The 15,940-nt window shown below is 38.9% G+C and overlaps 2 non-coding genes across 2 annotated transcripts; both read right to left on the minus strand.

Annotated features, from left to right (window-relative positions):
* Positions 1–11,709: 11,709 nt before the first annotated feature.
* On the minus strand, positions 11,710–11,789 carry LOC147549180 (small nucleolar RNA Z195/SNORD33/SNORD32 family). The gene has a single exon (XR_015239077.1). It is a non-coding gene; the product is annotated as a small nucleolar RNA Z195/SNORD33/SNORD32 family (small nucleolar RNA).
* A 115-nt stretch (positions 11,790–11,904) lies between these two features.
* Positions 11,905–11,988, minus strand: LOC147549181 (small nucleolar RNA U31b). The gene has a single exon (XR_015239087.1). It is a non-coding gene; the product is annotated as a small nucleolar RNA U31b (small nucleolar RNA).
* Between the last annotated feature and the right edge of the window lie 3,952 nt (positions 11,989–15,940).

Genomic DNA, 15,940 nt, shown 5'->3' on the forward strand with positions numbered 1-15,940 from the left:
ATCGTTTTTGAAAAACATTAGTTTTCCCATATTATTCAATATAAAAAATTCTCTAATAAAATAAGTGATTCCAAGATCCCAGTTCGTCGGAGTAAAGCGGACTATGAACCCTTTGACTCCGTCGTTTCGGGTGAATGAACTACTTCACTGATCATACCCTTATGACTCTTGGTTGATAGATTTCATTGATGAATGACTAATCTAACCTTTTGCCTCGAGTATCCAAAACTCTTTTGCTGATCTCGTTGAGTAGAACCATTTAGACATGTAGGCCAGTAGAACCATTTAGACATGTAGGCCTCTTCTATAGGCCTACCCGCAATGTCCCAAGGTAGAGGAGATACTCAGCGAAGGCTGACCCACCTTCCTCGAACAAGTACGCAAGGAGTGTCTTAATTTAGATAGGCACTTTTCTCAAAATTACATTTAGGGACTTTTACGCTAGTCTGGCGTTGGTTATAGTGAACTATTTAGCCTAACCCACATCCACAACATAAAGCGTAAATAAGTAAGTAAATACGCGCGAGAAAGTAAATCAAGCAGACATGGATCCTAGTATGGCCCCTAACCTAGAAGATCTAATCTCCCTTGGTTTTTTTCCTGTTACGCCTTTTGGTTCGTCTTAGATCGCCATCTTAGAACCTCCATTGATTTTCCCACTCGCCTTTGGATTCCATCCTCGAGCTTCTTCAATGGACTCATAGACCCTAAACTCTAATTACAAGACTCGAACGATTCGCAGATCGTATACACTTGAAATTAAAATTAATTACAAATATGCACCCATCCGTGCTGAAAACAAGAATATAGAAACAAATCTATGGTCATACTAGTTTCCCGCATTCACTCACATGCATTCATATAATATATCAAGGCTAAGAATTATATATGCATGATAATCCGGGAGATACTTTTGTCGACATCACATGTCACATTACGGACCTTAAGTCTAAATTCGAAGAATTCGACTAATGGTGCGTTCCAGTTTTATCTTTTATGATTTCTAAAATCAACTTTAAGAAAAACTCCGTTTTGGGTTTTGAAAGCCCGGGTCAATTTCGGAAAAAATTGGTTTGACTTTTAACGATTTTGAAATCCGTTTTTAAGAAAAACCTTTTCTGGGTCTTCGGGTGTCCCGATTTGATTTTGGTTATATTTTGGTGGGACCGGGAGAAACAGTTGAGACTTTCGTCAAAAACTCCCACTCGAGTCAAGACTCGTGAAACTTTGGCCTTTAGACCCTTAGTCACCTTCGGAATAGCCCAAAACCATCTATTAGTCAAAGCCCAAGACCTGGAAGTCAAGGCCCACTAGATTGGTCCGGCCCAAAGATGGTCGGGTCAAGTGTAGGCACGGCCAAAGACCGGCCCACATTGAGTATGGCCGAGCCAGACGCATCTAGATGCGTCTCGGGCTCGGCCGAGGTCTTAGGACGCGTCCTGGCCGCAGCCAGGACGTTTGGCCTAGGTCCAGACGCATCTAGATGCGTCCAGACCTCAGGCCAAGCCTTTATGGGTGTCTCGGGTGGTGTCTGGGACACCCTAGGCCGTCCGGATGCATCTCGGATGCATCCTGACCATAGGCCGCATCTCTTAGCATCTCGGTGCAGGACCGAGATGCCAAGGGTGCACCAGACGCGACCATCGCGGCTGGTTGGAAGCTTTCAGACGTCTCGGATCACATCCAAGACGTGCTCAGGCTACCCCAGCCACCAGGCGCGTCTAGACGCGTCTGGTGCTGTCTCGAGCATCTCGGCCCAACCGAGATACTTTAGGGCTACTAGGACGCTTCTTGGACGCGTCCTTGAGGTTGCATGTGTCTTGGTCCTAGACCGAGACACACCTGGGACGTGTGGGGAGCGTCCCAGACGCGCCCTTATCCCGGGCCAGCATCCGCATATGTCTCGGTCTAGGACCGAGACATACCCGGAATGTCTGGGGCGCGTCCCAGACGTGCCCTCATCCAGGGACAGCAGACGCGTCTCCCCGACGCGTCCGGCCAGCAGCACATGCAACCCACTTTTAATAACTTCCAAGTTTCTATTTTTTTTAGTTGCTTCTATAGCCTTAAAACCCCAATTTTAGAAACTTCTAAAAAACCAAATTGTTTGTGCTTGAGAGAATTCATAATTCATGAAGATCAAAACTTTTGAAAACACTTTTCAAAACCAAAAATCAACCAAATTGAAACTTTTGAAACACTTTCAATCATCAATTTGGTTTTTCAATTTGAAAACTGATTGAATCCTATTCAATATAATCAAATTGTGAGTTTAAAACACTTTCAAACTCAACTATCAAGCTAATCAAACATGGATTAGTTCAATCTTAGCAAAAATTAGTTATTTGCAAGAGGCTCTAACGCAACTGTTGGGTATTGTGGTGTCTACTAATGTCGTATAAGCGGAATCTTAGACATCTCATGTGTTGACATTAGTACGTCCCAAGATCATTATGCATAAACTAATAGTTAAACTAATAAGAAAATAGATGATTACCTTGATCGCTATTTTCCCTCGAACCTTTCCAATCGATTAAGAAGACCAAGAGCTCCAATTGTCGTTCCTCTACTTGGGACACCGAACGGTGTATTTAATCCCCCTCCTTGAAAGCTCGCTAGCGCTCCAAAGACTAGTTGATAGCTTGGGAATTAGCTCACTTTCTCCTCCCTACTTGATGTGGTAGAGTAAGAAAGCTTAGAGAGAAATTCCACACCTTATTCTCTGCCCTAAGAGTTTCTATATATAACCCTAATAAGAATCCACCTCCAATTAGGTTTCCTAAAAGACCCTTCAGAATAAGATTTAAGGAAATTGCCGAAAATAGCAACTAGTTGATATTTTCTCAATTCCTTGAGGAGGTGACGTCCAAACCTAGCCAAGATTTTCAGATTTTATTTTCCTAAAATAAGAAACCGACCCTCCAAAAATCAGCCCAATCCGCGCCCTAAAAGTACTCCAATCGGTTTCGGCCCAAAACCCTGGTTTCATGCCTTTCTACTATCTCTTGCCTAAATTCTCTTTAGGCCCGTGAGATATGTTTATGGGTCACTCCGATGGTTTTATCACACTCCCACTAGTCATATCATCCGATTAAATACCCATTCTTATGTGTAACCCGTTGTAGGATCCGATCGAAGTTAGCCGCGAATTAGAAGTTCGTAATTCGACGATCGTAGTTGGTTTCTAGATAAACACTACGACCCCCTAAATCAATCGGACTTGATGATCTTCTTCATCAATTGTCCTAGCCGAAAAATTACTCGCATTGCAATCTTGGTCGAAGTACATCTCCGACTGTAGAGAGGAGAAAGTGAGCTAATTCCGAAAAAGCTATCAACTAGTCAAATAAAGAAGTAGTTATTCTTATTATCTAACTACCATTGGAGTTCTAGCTAGCTTACAAAGTGGGAGATTAAGTAGACAATTTCGTGTCCCAAGTAAAGGAGCTACAACTGGAGCTCTTGGTCTTCTAAAGCAATTGGAAAGGTTCGAGGAAAAACTAGCGATTAAGGTAAATCACTAACTCTTAGTTAATCATTAGGTTATGCATGTGATCCTGGGTTACTAATGTTAGACATGTGATGTCTGATATTCCGCTAACAACATTAGTAGACACCACCAATTTCCAGCAGTGGGACTATCACAATCGGGTTACACTAAAGGGCGGTGAGTTGATCATAGAGAATGGACTAGAGGGAACTAGGAAAATAAATGGATTAGATCCAACTAAACAGGCTCAAAAGGTTCGGATGGGATTCAGACAAAGATAGAAAGAACCAGGCCCGAAAGGGAGGCCCAAAACAAGCTAAAGGCGCCAACCATGTAATGGCCGGCTAGGGTAATGGGCCAGCCAGACCAAGCCCACTTAGGTGCTGATTTGGCCGACTATAAACAAAAGAAACCCTAGACGCAAACCTCTTCTATCTAGGAATCCTACTTAGAAAGGGTTTTCTGAGTCTAATATTTTCTATGGTCTGAATCGAATCCTAGTTTGAATATGATTCTAACTTTCGTGTTTCTATATAAGGACCATTATAGAACAGAAAAGGTGCGGAAGTTTCTCAAGAGGAAATCAATCTCTACAACGTCAAGTAAAAAGAGATTTTAGAGAAAAAGCTCTCATTATATATACCTAGTCAAGAAGAATAGTTCTTCTCAACCCTCCATTAAAGTCCTAGCTGACATTAAGGGACGGAGACCAAGTCAACTTGCTCGGGTGTCTCAAGTAGAGGAACTACGATTGAAGCTCTCATCTTTGGGACAAATGCATCGAATTTACTTTGAAAAAAATTGATTAAGGTAATCAACTATCCAATTCTAGTTCATTATTAGTTCTTGCATGTGATCCTGGAAACTAGTGTTAGACATATTAGATGCCTGAGATTCCGCTTAGAATATAGGTGACACCATAACCAAACAGTGGCGTCAGAGCCTCTTGCATGTGCTTATTTTGTCTAGACAAAAATTATTCGAACTTGTTTAGAAAGATAGATAAGTTCGAATAGATTTTCGGACATCAATTTGATAAGTTTGAATGAGATTTAGGCTTAATCAAATAGGTTTTGAAAGAGTTTCAATAAGTTTAAAGCTTTATAACTTTTGTTTTTTGAAAATAGTTTTCGGAAAAGAAGGTTAAAGTTTTAACGAATTTTGAAAAAAGTTTTCGAAATTGAATTTAGGGTTTTGAATCTTAAATTTCCAGCAAGTGGAACAAAGATTTTTTTTTTTTTTTTTTTTTGCAAACAGCAGCTCTGTCTGGCCAGGATGCGTGTCGGCCAGACAAAGATGTGCCTCGGGACTCTCAGTCGCGTCCTAAGACGCGATTGGAGAAGTCCAAACTCGTCTCGAACTAGGAATCTAAGACGCGCAAGGAGGTGCATGCTCCAGACGAGTCTAGGGCGTCTGTGGGCATGCCTAAGCCATTTCGGACTAGGAGTCCGGGATGGCCTAGGACCCATCCTTGGCCAGACTCGTCTGGGACAGTAGGAAGTGTCCCAGCCTAGGGTTGGGACGCGTCTGAGCTATGGGATGACACACATTCTAAACGTGCTGTCCCTAGGCCAACCTATGCTCGGCCCATGCTTAAGCATGTCTTGGCCTTGATCGAGAGTGTCTCGGGCCTTGAACAAGGATTATCCCGAGCCATTCCGAGATCCGTCTAATGCACCCGAAATGTGCAAACCCAAAAGGAGGTATCAAGTAGTAACCTGGCAAAGCCGGGGTCGATCCACAGGGATAGAGAGGTAACTCGGATATCGAATGGTCTAATCGAACGGTCTAGTTGTCACTAGCTAACTTAGACTAAAACGAAAAGGAACAAAGATAATGGGGGGGGGGGGGGTTTGATCGAATAAGTAACTAAAGAAGAAACCCAAGTAAAACTAAACTAAATAATATAAATAAAAAGGCGAGACAGATTTGAGAGAAGAGTCGGAGGAACAAGAGTTAGGAGACAAATAAGTGAGAGAACTGTCGAAATACGAGAATCCGTAATAATAGACCTACGACTATGTGTGGTCCGATCTAATGTGTCGAAGTAAAATCGAAGTTCGACTCTAAAAATTGATGTCTCTAAGCACTAACTATATCCGGAGATCATACTTAGTCAAAGAAACGTCATAGCCGATTAAACCCGAGTCATCGAGGGTGTTGTCTAGTCGCCTAACGATGTGAAGTGCATGACAAGACACATGAAATTATGACTTAGACTTCGATCGATATCGAATACTCTGCTTCATCTATTAATTATGTGAGGTGCATGACACAAAACATGGAAATATGATTGAAACGAGAATCGAATTAAAAGAACCTTGATTCATGATCAAAACAATAAATCACAACAAACACAATCCTAAAATTCATCACAACTTCACCCCATAATTGACACATTAGAGTTAGCTAAACATGCAAATCAAGTAATAAATGGAAAGAAGATAAAGAAGACATGAGTTAAAGCGAGAATCCCCCTTTTTCAATGTGGCACGATGCTAGGGTTGTCGGAAAATATAAGTCTCTAAGTGAAACCGATCTCCCCTTATTAAAATTCTGGTTTTCCTTTAGAATTGCAAATTGGGTGTCCCTAAGATGAATCAGAATGCCCTATATCATTAGTCATCTTCTTGATCTCAAACTCCATCCACAATGAAAGCTTTGTTCAAGCTCTCCCTCTCTAGAAATTTTAACCCAAAACATGATCAAACACCAAGGAAATCAAGGCAATAACATCTCAAGCAAAACTCCCAAGATATCCGACCAAAATCATGGTAGATTCCAGCCGAGAACTAGAAATCCGGGCAACGGAAGGTGTTCTCCAGCTGCTGTTCTGACTCGTCCATTGAGGATACAAGCTATCTAGTGCAAACCAGTTGCCGTCCCGAGCTAGCTGTCATTCCTCCTTGCTGTCCCGTGCTCAACTGCTCCTTGAAAGACAGCCCGAGCTGTGCTCCTGTGCCCCTCTGTTGGGTTTTTGTGTCACCTAGTGTTGTAAGCAGAATCTCAATTATCTATCATGTTTAACACTAGCTACTAGGATCACATGCAAAAATTAAAGATGAACTAGAAATAGAAAGAGTATTACCTTAATCGCTTTCTTATCGAAGTAAATTCGATGCATTTATCCCTAAGATGAGAGCTTCAATCGTAGCTCATCTACATGAGACACCTGAGTAAGTTGACTTGATCTCCTTTCTTTAATGTCAGCTAGGACCTTATTGAAGGTTGAGAAGAATAACTATTCTTCTTTTGACTAGATAGATAGGAAGTGAGCTTTTTCTCTAAAATCCCTCTTTCCAATAGATGTTTGAGAGATTGATTTTCTCTAGAGAAAATTCCACACCTTTTCTGTTCTGTAATGGTCCTTATATAGAGAAACCCTAATTAGATACATATTCGAACTATGATTCAATATGGACCACAGAAAAGATAAAGTCAAAAACCTTTCTGATTGAGATTCTTAGATGGAAAGGATTTCCATCTAGGGTTCCCAATGTGTACGGCCGATCAGATAAACCCCTTAGTGGGCTTGGCCTGGCCGGCCCATTACACTAGTGATGTGATGTGAAAACATCACATTTAGGTCACTTAACTTAGATGCATTAGTCCATTTTATGCTTCAATTCTAATAAGATATGTTTATATTCATGACAAGGTACCATAAAAGAACTATGCAAGGAAATGAGCTAAAGAGACCCTAGAAGAGTCAAGAGCACTTAAAGGAATCTAAGAAGAGGTCCTTAAAGTCTAGAAGCAAAAGGGAGCAAGTAAGGAGATAAAGACTCACCAAGGGTATTATGGTCATTTGCACTTAAGAGGGTCAAAATATAGTTTGAGAAAGTCTATGAAGTCTTGGGAACATGATTATCACTTTGGTAAGGACTAGAGATGAAAAACAAAAGAAATGAGCAAGTTAGGAGACAAGGCAAAATTGTCATTTGCACCCTTAGTCAAGTTAGAGAGCCCATTATTCAAGTTAGAATCAAATGGAGTCATTGAGCAAGTCAAAATAACTTTAAGAAGTCAAGCTAGACAAATGAGTGGCTATAACTACTAAAGAAGGGCAAAGTGGTCTTTTGGGTAGGAAATAGAAATTAATGCCCTAACTTGGTCTCTACACTTCATCTTCTTCCTTATGTGCTGATTTTTAGAGAGAGAAAATAACAATGGAGGCTAGGGTTCATGAAGATTTGAAGATCTAGAGAGAAAGGAGCAAGAAGGAGGGTAAAAGGCAAAGGAAGGAGCATCCAAGGCTCGACCATGAGTGAACTAAGGGCCGAATCATCAAGGAGAAGCATGAGCTGCCTCCGTCACGGCCAGATCTGACCGGACAGCAGCTTGCAAGGCCGAGCCACCCCTTTGCAAGGCTTGGCAAGGCAAAACTCTTGGGCCTTTTGGTGTTCTTTTGTTTGTATCGTCTTCCCCTTTAAGTTTCTAAGGTTTTTAGGCTATTCTTAGGCTTGTATTTGGCTATTTAGACTTGTTTGTAATAAATTCTAGAGAGACAAAGTACTTTTTTATGAGTGATTTATGTTATCAGGCTTAAATTTTATTATGTTTGTGAATAACTGCTCTCATACTTGATTCAAAGTTAACAAATAATATTTCTAAAGTTAATTACTATTTGTTTTCTAAATAAATCTATGGATAAAGAAATTAGAAATCAAGAGAGTATGATTATGTGTTCCATGACATTTATGATGCTAATTACACTCTCATTTGGGCTCGGACGCAATAATCTCTATATGTCTAGCTAAGCCTCTTGTTGAGGATTATGATGAAATTTTGATGTGTTATTGTGTGTCTATCAGGTATGATTCTTGAATTCGATACATATCTCATGATCGACTAAATGTCTAAACCCATTTCATGTTGTATGTCATGCATCCATCATAGTTATTCGTTAGCCATTATTCTCGATGAAGACTCTATGTTACTTGAATATGTCATCCTCTAACTAGGTATCATCAAGAGATATAAGCTATTATTTAGGTTGCCTACCTTAGAGTCGAGAATAACTCGAATTCGAACCAAAGTAAGCATACACATGATCAATTCAAGATGGATTCCCGAAATCCTCAACCTCTCTCATATTTAGAATAAAACCCTAAGCCCCCCAATAAGCCCTTCGTTATAAATTTGAGTTTAGTCATCTTCCTTTTGTTTCTTTTCTATTTGTGCCTAATTATCAAAACCTTCATGTTTGCTTCTTTTAGTTAGTTAGGTTTTAGGTTAGTTTTTAGTTATCTTTGCGGATAAAATCAACACTCGATCGCTAAGCTATGTGTAAGCTATCCCTGCGGATCGACCTCGGTTTTGCCGAGTTACTACTTGATACCTCCGCTTGGGTGCGCAACCTTTTTGGGCCCATCAAGTTTTTGGCGCCGCTGCCGGGGATAGGTTTAGTAGTGTGGATATCGGTTGTTTGTTTTGTTCATTAGTTTAGTGTTGTTTCTTACTTTTTCTTGTTTTTTTAGGTACTTTTTTTAATCGCAAAGAGCCAAAAAGAGACATTGGAGTGAAGGAAAGGAAGGAATCAAGAAGGGTAGAAAAGCGAGAAGCGGAACGAAGCAAGAGGCCTTCGCTAGTATCGTGTTCTATTCTCTCTTTCTTACTTGTGTTTAATTGGTTGGAAAAGTGTTAGTTTCCATTCATAGCTTGTGCATTATCATCACTGAACATACTATCATAGTATCGTCTCATTGGTACAAATGACACATTATTATAAGGATTGGCCTTACGATGAGGATGGTGACTACATCAGTGATCCCCATGCCATTAATACTAGTCGGCCACCTAGAGGTCTCCAAGACAATAGACATGCATATAGGCACGACCCGACTAGTAATGAGAATATGCGATTTGAACCTGACCGACCTCGGATGACCATGGGTGAATACCGACAGATGTATAGAGACGGTCAGCCTAGAGATGGATATGGTCTTAGTGATTATGGGCATGAGGGTAACCAACCCCTAGGATTCTTCGAGACTATCAACAAGCATTTGGGATGACCACACCTTCACATATGAATTTTCCATTTGATGATGACCGTAGTTCTATTACCATTGATCGACCACGTCGAAGTTTTCGTGATTTTCGACAAGCATATATGAACAGTCCATTTAGTGATGGAAATTCCCGACTCGATGATTCCACTCAAAGAGTCGAGTCTATGTATTTACATGAAGGTAGTAAAAAAAAGGACCATTGAGATCATTAACCCGGTTTGTGCCATTTATGCGAGCTTAAATCATTTGACAGTATATTGTCCCATGATCCGTGTTCCGCGAGAGTCTCCATCTAGTTATACTCATGTGCCTCATTACGAGGAGACTTCTGAAGATAGTCTTCAAGCATTTTTGGAGTACCAGACTAGATTCAATCGAGATATAACACAAATCACGGAACGGATCCTTAAAATTGGTGATAGAATTGAGTCGGAGCCTATCGTCGACGAGGAAGGGGTTTGCTCACCCCTAACTCAAGAGGAGACTAGGAATGATGGTGAGGGTGATACACCTAACCTTAGTCTGAATTTAAATGTCGAAGATGCTCTTGGTAGACCCTTTGAGCATGAACTGGCCGATGCCCCTTATTGCTCGTTCCCTGGACCATTGACGTCTCACCATGGTAGGATTACACTAGACTTTGATGTTCAAAATGATGGCTCTATGAGCAAGTTTGGGGATGACATTATTCTGAACTTTCTGAGTTTTGACACTTGTAAGGAGTCAGTCTTAGATGCCATGTTAGGAAGGTCTGATATTATAACTGACTGTGAGGCTCTAGATGCCTTTGAGGATATTGTTGACCTAAGGAAATCATGGACCTTGACTTGGTCGCCGAGCCTACTGCATTACCCTTGGAGCCTAGTTCGACGTTCCAAATGATCTCAGACTCGATTGTTGATCCCTTTTGGGACATTTCAAATGTCCTCCCTAAGACATCTATAGACAAAGTTTTATCTACTAAGCTTGCAGATGACTTTTTGCCTTCGACTGACCTCTTGACCCTACACGTGTGTGTTGATCCTTTTGATGACTTCTTAGTTGTCGCTCCTTGTATTTATGCCTACTTAGTGGATTATGCACCCACTAAGTTTGGGGATGACTTCTTTTCTTTTATCGTCCATAAAACCCGATAATGGTGTCAATTTTAGGGAAACGGATACTCCACCATCCATTCAATCATACTACTCCCGAGAATGAAGGCACGAAAAGTAAAGAAGAAAGAATGTGAAAGAAAAGTGTGAGAGGAAAAGTGATTTATTGAGAATACTAGTTTGTATTTTTGGTGTTTGGTTATGTGTGTAATATAAAAGGGAAGAAAGTGAAAAATAAGTGACAGAAAAAAAAAAAATGAGCAAAAAGAGAAAAGAGAAAAGAGAAAAGAGAAAAGAAAAAAAAAAAGAAAAGAAAAGAAAAGAAAAGAAAAAAAGTTTGTTTATGAGCAAGTTAGGAGACAAGGCAAAATTGTCATTTGCACCCTTGGTCAAGTTAGAGAGCCCATTATTCAAGGGCCGCGGCTTTGGGGAATAAAGAAAATTCTCCGGGGAATAAATTCTCGAGGGAATCCAGATTTATTTGATAATTCTCCGGGAATAAATTTTTATGGGGAATACAGAATACATTTTTTTGAAAGTTCTCCTCCATCTCATCTATTCTCTCTGCCACTTCATCTTCTCGACACCTCATCATCTTCTCCGGCGAAAGTCGCCGGCCGGCCAATTTTCCGGCCGGCGACCTTCAAACATAAATTTTTTTTAAAATTTTCTCTCTCCTCTCTCTCTCTCATTTTTTTTCTTTTCTCTCTCTCTAGAACAGATCTAGAGAGAGAGGTCTGTTCTCACGAACAGACTTTCAATGGTCTGTTCGTGAGAACAGACCAGATCCGTAACAGGAAGCTAAGAAACGTTGAAGCAACCTGTGTCGCAAGGCCTGTTTGTTTAATTTATGCCATCTAAACGAGATACCCAGTTATTGATTTTACAATCTGGGCATCAGATACCTCCAGCAATACCAACCAAACCCTAGAATTCATTAATTTGTACAGAAAAAGTTTGAATCTTTATTACTGAAAACAAGTTAAATTGCACAATCTCAGTCGAAAGATGGTGATAATTGAGATGATAATCACTGTTACCTCAGTATTATATGACAATATTCATCATTTGATCAGAAAACAGGAATTAATTGAAGTGGGGAATAGAGAGAGAGAGATCAGATGGTAGTGCATGTAAATGATCATCATTCTTTTTACAGAATAAAATGGGTTACAAATCATCACTTCTCTCACTCTGTATATTTCAGAATTCAGTCCCAATCCGATTGAAAAAAAATCAGGGTTTTCAAGGAAAAAATGCAACTCATTTGAAAAATCAGATATATTAAGTAAAAGATGTAAGATTAGAATCAGATCTAGATAAGTCAATCACCATTCAACACCAATGAGGTGTTTGTAAGACTGGGGCGACAATAGTGATCATCAAGTTCCAAACTTATACGAAATCGATTCAAACCAGGTATAATTTCCATTACTACTAGTACACGAGATGATGAGATACCAGGAAAAACCCTAGAACGCTGATCAGTAACGTTGCTCGAAAATGAAGTTTGAAGAGAAAACTAAAAACTGTGGTTATTGTTTCAGCGGCCTCAGTGGTGGATACTTATAAGCTCTTGTGTCAGGAGAATTAGGGTTTTGGGATTAAATTGAAGGTCTGATCTCTCTCTCTAGATCTGTTCTAGAGAGAGAGAGAAAAGAAAAAAAAAAAAAAAATTTAGAGAGAGAGAGAGGAGAGAGAAAATAAAATAAAAAAAATTATGTTTAAAGTCGCCGGCCGAAAACCGGCGACTTTCGCCGGAGAAGATGATGAGGTGTCGAGAAGATGAAGTGGTAGAGAGAGGTGATGAGATGGAGGAGCCTTTTTTATAGCATCTTCTAAAATTAGAAGCCCCTTAGCAATAAATAGAAACATAAAAAGTCAATCTTATTTGACTAGTTTTAAGAAAAGTCTTTATTCCCCGGAGAATTTTCTTTATTCCCCAAAGTCGCGGCCTTATTCAAGTTAGAATTAAATGGAGTCATTGAGCAAGTGAAAATAACTTTAAGAAGTCAAGCTGGACAAAGGAGTGGCTATAACTACTAAGGAAGGGCAAAGTGGTCTTTTGGGTAGGAAATAGAAATTAATGCCCTAACTTGGTCTCTACACTTCATCTTCCTCCTTATGTGCTGATTTTTAGAGAGAGAAAATAACAATGGAGGCTAGGGTTCATGGAGATTTAAAGATCTAGAGAGAAAGGAGCAAGAAGGAGGGTAAAAGGCAAAGGAAGAAGCATCCAAGGCTCGATCGACCATGAGTGAACTAAGGGCCGAATCATCAAGGAGACGCATAGGCTGCCTCCATCACGACCAGATCTGAACTAAGGTCCTCTTGGTGTTCTTTTGTTTGTATCTTCTTCCCCATTATGTTTGTGAATAACTACTCTCATACTTGATTCAAAGTTAACAAACAATCTTTCTAGAGTTAATTATTACTTGTTTGCTAAAATCCTATGGATAGAGAAATTAGAAATCAAGAGAGTATGATTATGTGTTCCATGACATTTATGATGCTAATTACACTCTCATTTGGGTTCAGACGCAATAATCTCTATATGTCTAGCTAAGTCTCTTGTTGAGGATTATGATGAAATTTTGATGTGTTATTGTGTGTGTCTATTATGGTATGATTCTTGAATTTGATACATATCTCATGATCGACTAAATGTCTAAACCTATTTCATGTTGTATGTCATGCATCCATCATAGTTATTCGTTATCTATTATTCTCGATGAAGACTCGATGTTACTTGAACATGTCATCCTCTAACTAGGTATCATCAAGAGATATAAGCCAGTATTTAGGTTGCCTACCTTAGAGTCGAGAACAACTCGAATTCGAACCAAAGTAAGCATACACATGATCATTTCAAGATGGATTCCCGAAATCCTCAACCTCTCTCATATTTAGAATAAAACCCCAAGCCTCCCAATAAGCCCTTAGTTATAAATTTGAGTTTAGTCATTTTCCTTTTGTTTCTTTTCTATTTGTGCCTAATTATCAAAACCTTCATGTTTGCTTGTTTTAGTTAGTAAAGTTTTAGGTTAGTTTTTAGTTATCTTTGCGGATAAAATCAACACTTGGTCGCTAAGCTACGTGTAAGCTACATGATACTTCCTTTGGATGCATTTGAGACTATCAAAGAAGAGATGGAGTTATTTAAGAGATTCATGCTGTCACACACTGCAAGTTCATCAGCGCAGGTATAACTAACTTATATTTTAATACGTTCATTATATCATAAATTCATATTCATATATATACAACACTTATAATGGCTTCTCACCATTAATGAACAACTCCTCTAATGCTTGTACCCTAGGATGAAGTCATTATTCTTTAATACCTCGTGTTCTTTATCAGTACAATAATACATCTCAGCTAGTTTCAAATGCCATTTGTATAGGGTGAAAAAAGATATAATGCATGACAATTTAAGCTCCTCAAAATGAAACAACAAATTCTTGGTGTTTAATCTGTTTTTATGTTTGTGTCATTTTAGCAATTGTTACTTGGGAGTATCGCAAGACTGTAACTTGGTATTTTGGGTATGTTCCGTCTATATAAAATGCTCTTGATGCCAAAGTTAGGTTAGATTCTCTTAATGTTTATTTCAAGTGAATTATAATACTGATCAAAGTAGTTTAACATAAGCTTAACATTGTGGATTTTGAGACAGAAACTAATCTTTAATCAGGAGATCGACAAATCGAAGAACTAGTAGTAGTAGTGTGTGGACGAAATATAAACTGTTGCCGGAATGTTGTTTAGTAAATGAAGAAGATAACCTTATGAAGATACTGTGTGTTGTTAATTCGTATAACGAGATCGACAGGTAAATCAACTACCACTGACTTGTGATTATTGGATGCCCCTCTATACCTTACATTTGTACTTGTTTTTGTGTATGTTGAGAGTCCGTTCTTCGAAGTCTTTACCATATTTTTTTGAAGTTATAGTCAGCCATGGAGCGTTCACTAATAGTCATGGAGCGTTAAAGGAAGTTCAATACTCCAAATTGGTCGAGTTTCACATAATTGCTAGTTTCAAATCATAAGACACTTACTAACTTCATTTTGTATGTATGTTAATGCAGTTACCATGATATCTCGAGTCGTTTGGGGTGTTGAATGGAATATCAATTAGATTATTGAATCTCAGCTGCGATTTTGACTCAGTTGGTTTTACTGGTTACATTACTTAGCGACTTTGTTATTTTACGGTATGCTTGTATGAAACCAACAGTATTGTTTGCATTATTGGTTTTCGACTTCGTTATTTTCCATGTATGTGACTTCGTTAATGAAATATCCACTACTTTTAATTTGTTATTCTTGTGAATGTTTGGTTTTTATATTGTTAGCAAATTTATGTTATTTTTGTCAGCAGGTTTATGTAATTGATAATGTTGTTGCTGCAGTAGCAGCAGCAGCGGAAAAACGAAAAAGCGATTTAAAAAAAAAATAGTATTTTCGTCGGAATAGAGCCGTCGGAAATACTTTTCCACTATTTCCGACGGATCTACAAGAACAAACCATCGGGAATAGGCCGAGCTAGGTTCACATTTAAAAGTATATTTTTCGAAGATTCTCCAAGTAAGTGGTTAGAAAAAAAATCATTTTCGACGACTTCTATCGTCGGAAATAGTAATTGCATCGCCACCAGTTACGACCACTTTACGACGGTCTGGCTTCGTCGAAATTATCCTTTTCCGACGGCTTTTCTTTTATCTGCGACGGATCCAATCCGTCATAAATGGTCTTCGTTTTAGTAGTGTTTGGTTTGAATTATTTGAATAAAACCATTTCGTGTCTATGTTTAAGATTTCGTATTCTTTGTTCGAAACATAGAGACCATTGCAAAGCTTAGCACTAGTATAGAACATCTCATCTTTATATAGAGAATAATGTTTGTTCTTTATTAAGGGATGATATCCTTCTCTGTCCAATACTGAAATAGAGATGATGTTCTTTGAAATAGAAGGTATACGGGGTCAAGTTATAGTGTTTATAATAAGATCGAGTATCGTCCCAAGAGATACGTAGGTAACTTCGGATATTGATTGCGGGTTTAACCCAATAATCAAGATGTCAATAGCTAACTTAGATTAACACACACACACACCCCACTTCATAGAATAGATGATTGATTTGTAAAATTAAGAAACAAATAAAACTAACTAAACTATCTAAGAAAGAGGTAAGAGGATATCTAAGGTTATAAAATCCACCGCATAACTTCACTTTATAAAACAAGCACTTAATTACTTAAATCTCTTTTGTATTTACTCGGGATCCAATATAATGAACTATTTGGATTCCGGATGATGTTCTAGATAAAAC

The sequence above is a fragment of the Eschscholzia californica genome, unplaced genomic scaffold (assembly GCF_041429995.1).
Source record: "Eschscholzia californica isolate CP2 unplaced genomic scaffold, dmEscCali1.0.p SCAF_3, whole genome shotgun sequence".
Classification (NCBI taxonomy): domain Eukaryota; kingdom Viridiplantae; phylum Streptophyta; class Magnoliopsida; order Ranunculales; family Papaveraceae; genus Eschscholzia; species Eschscholzia californica.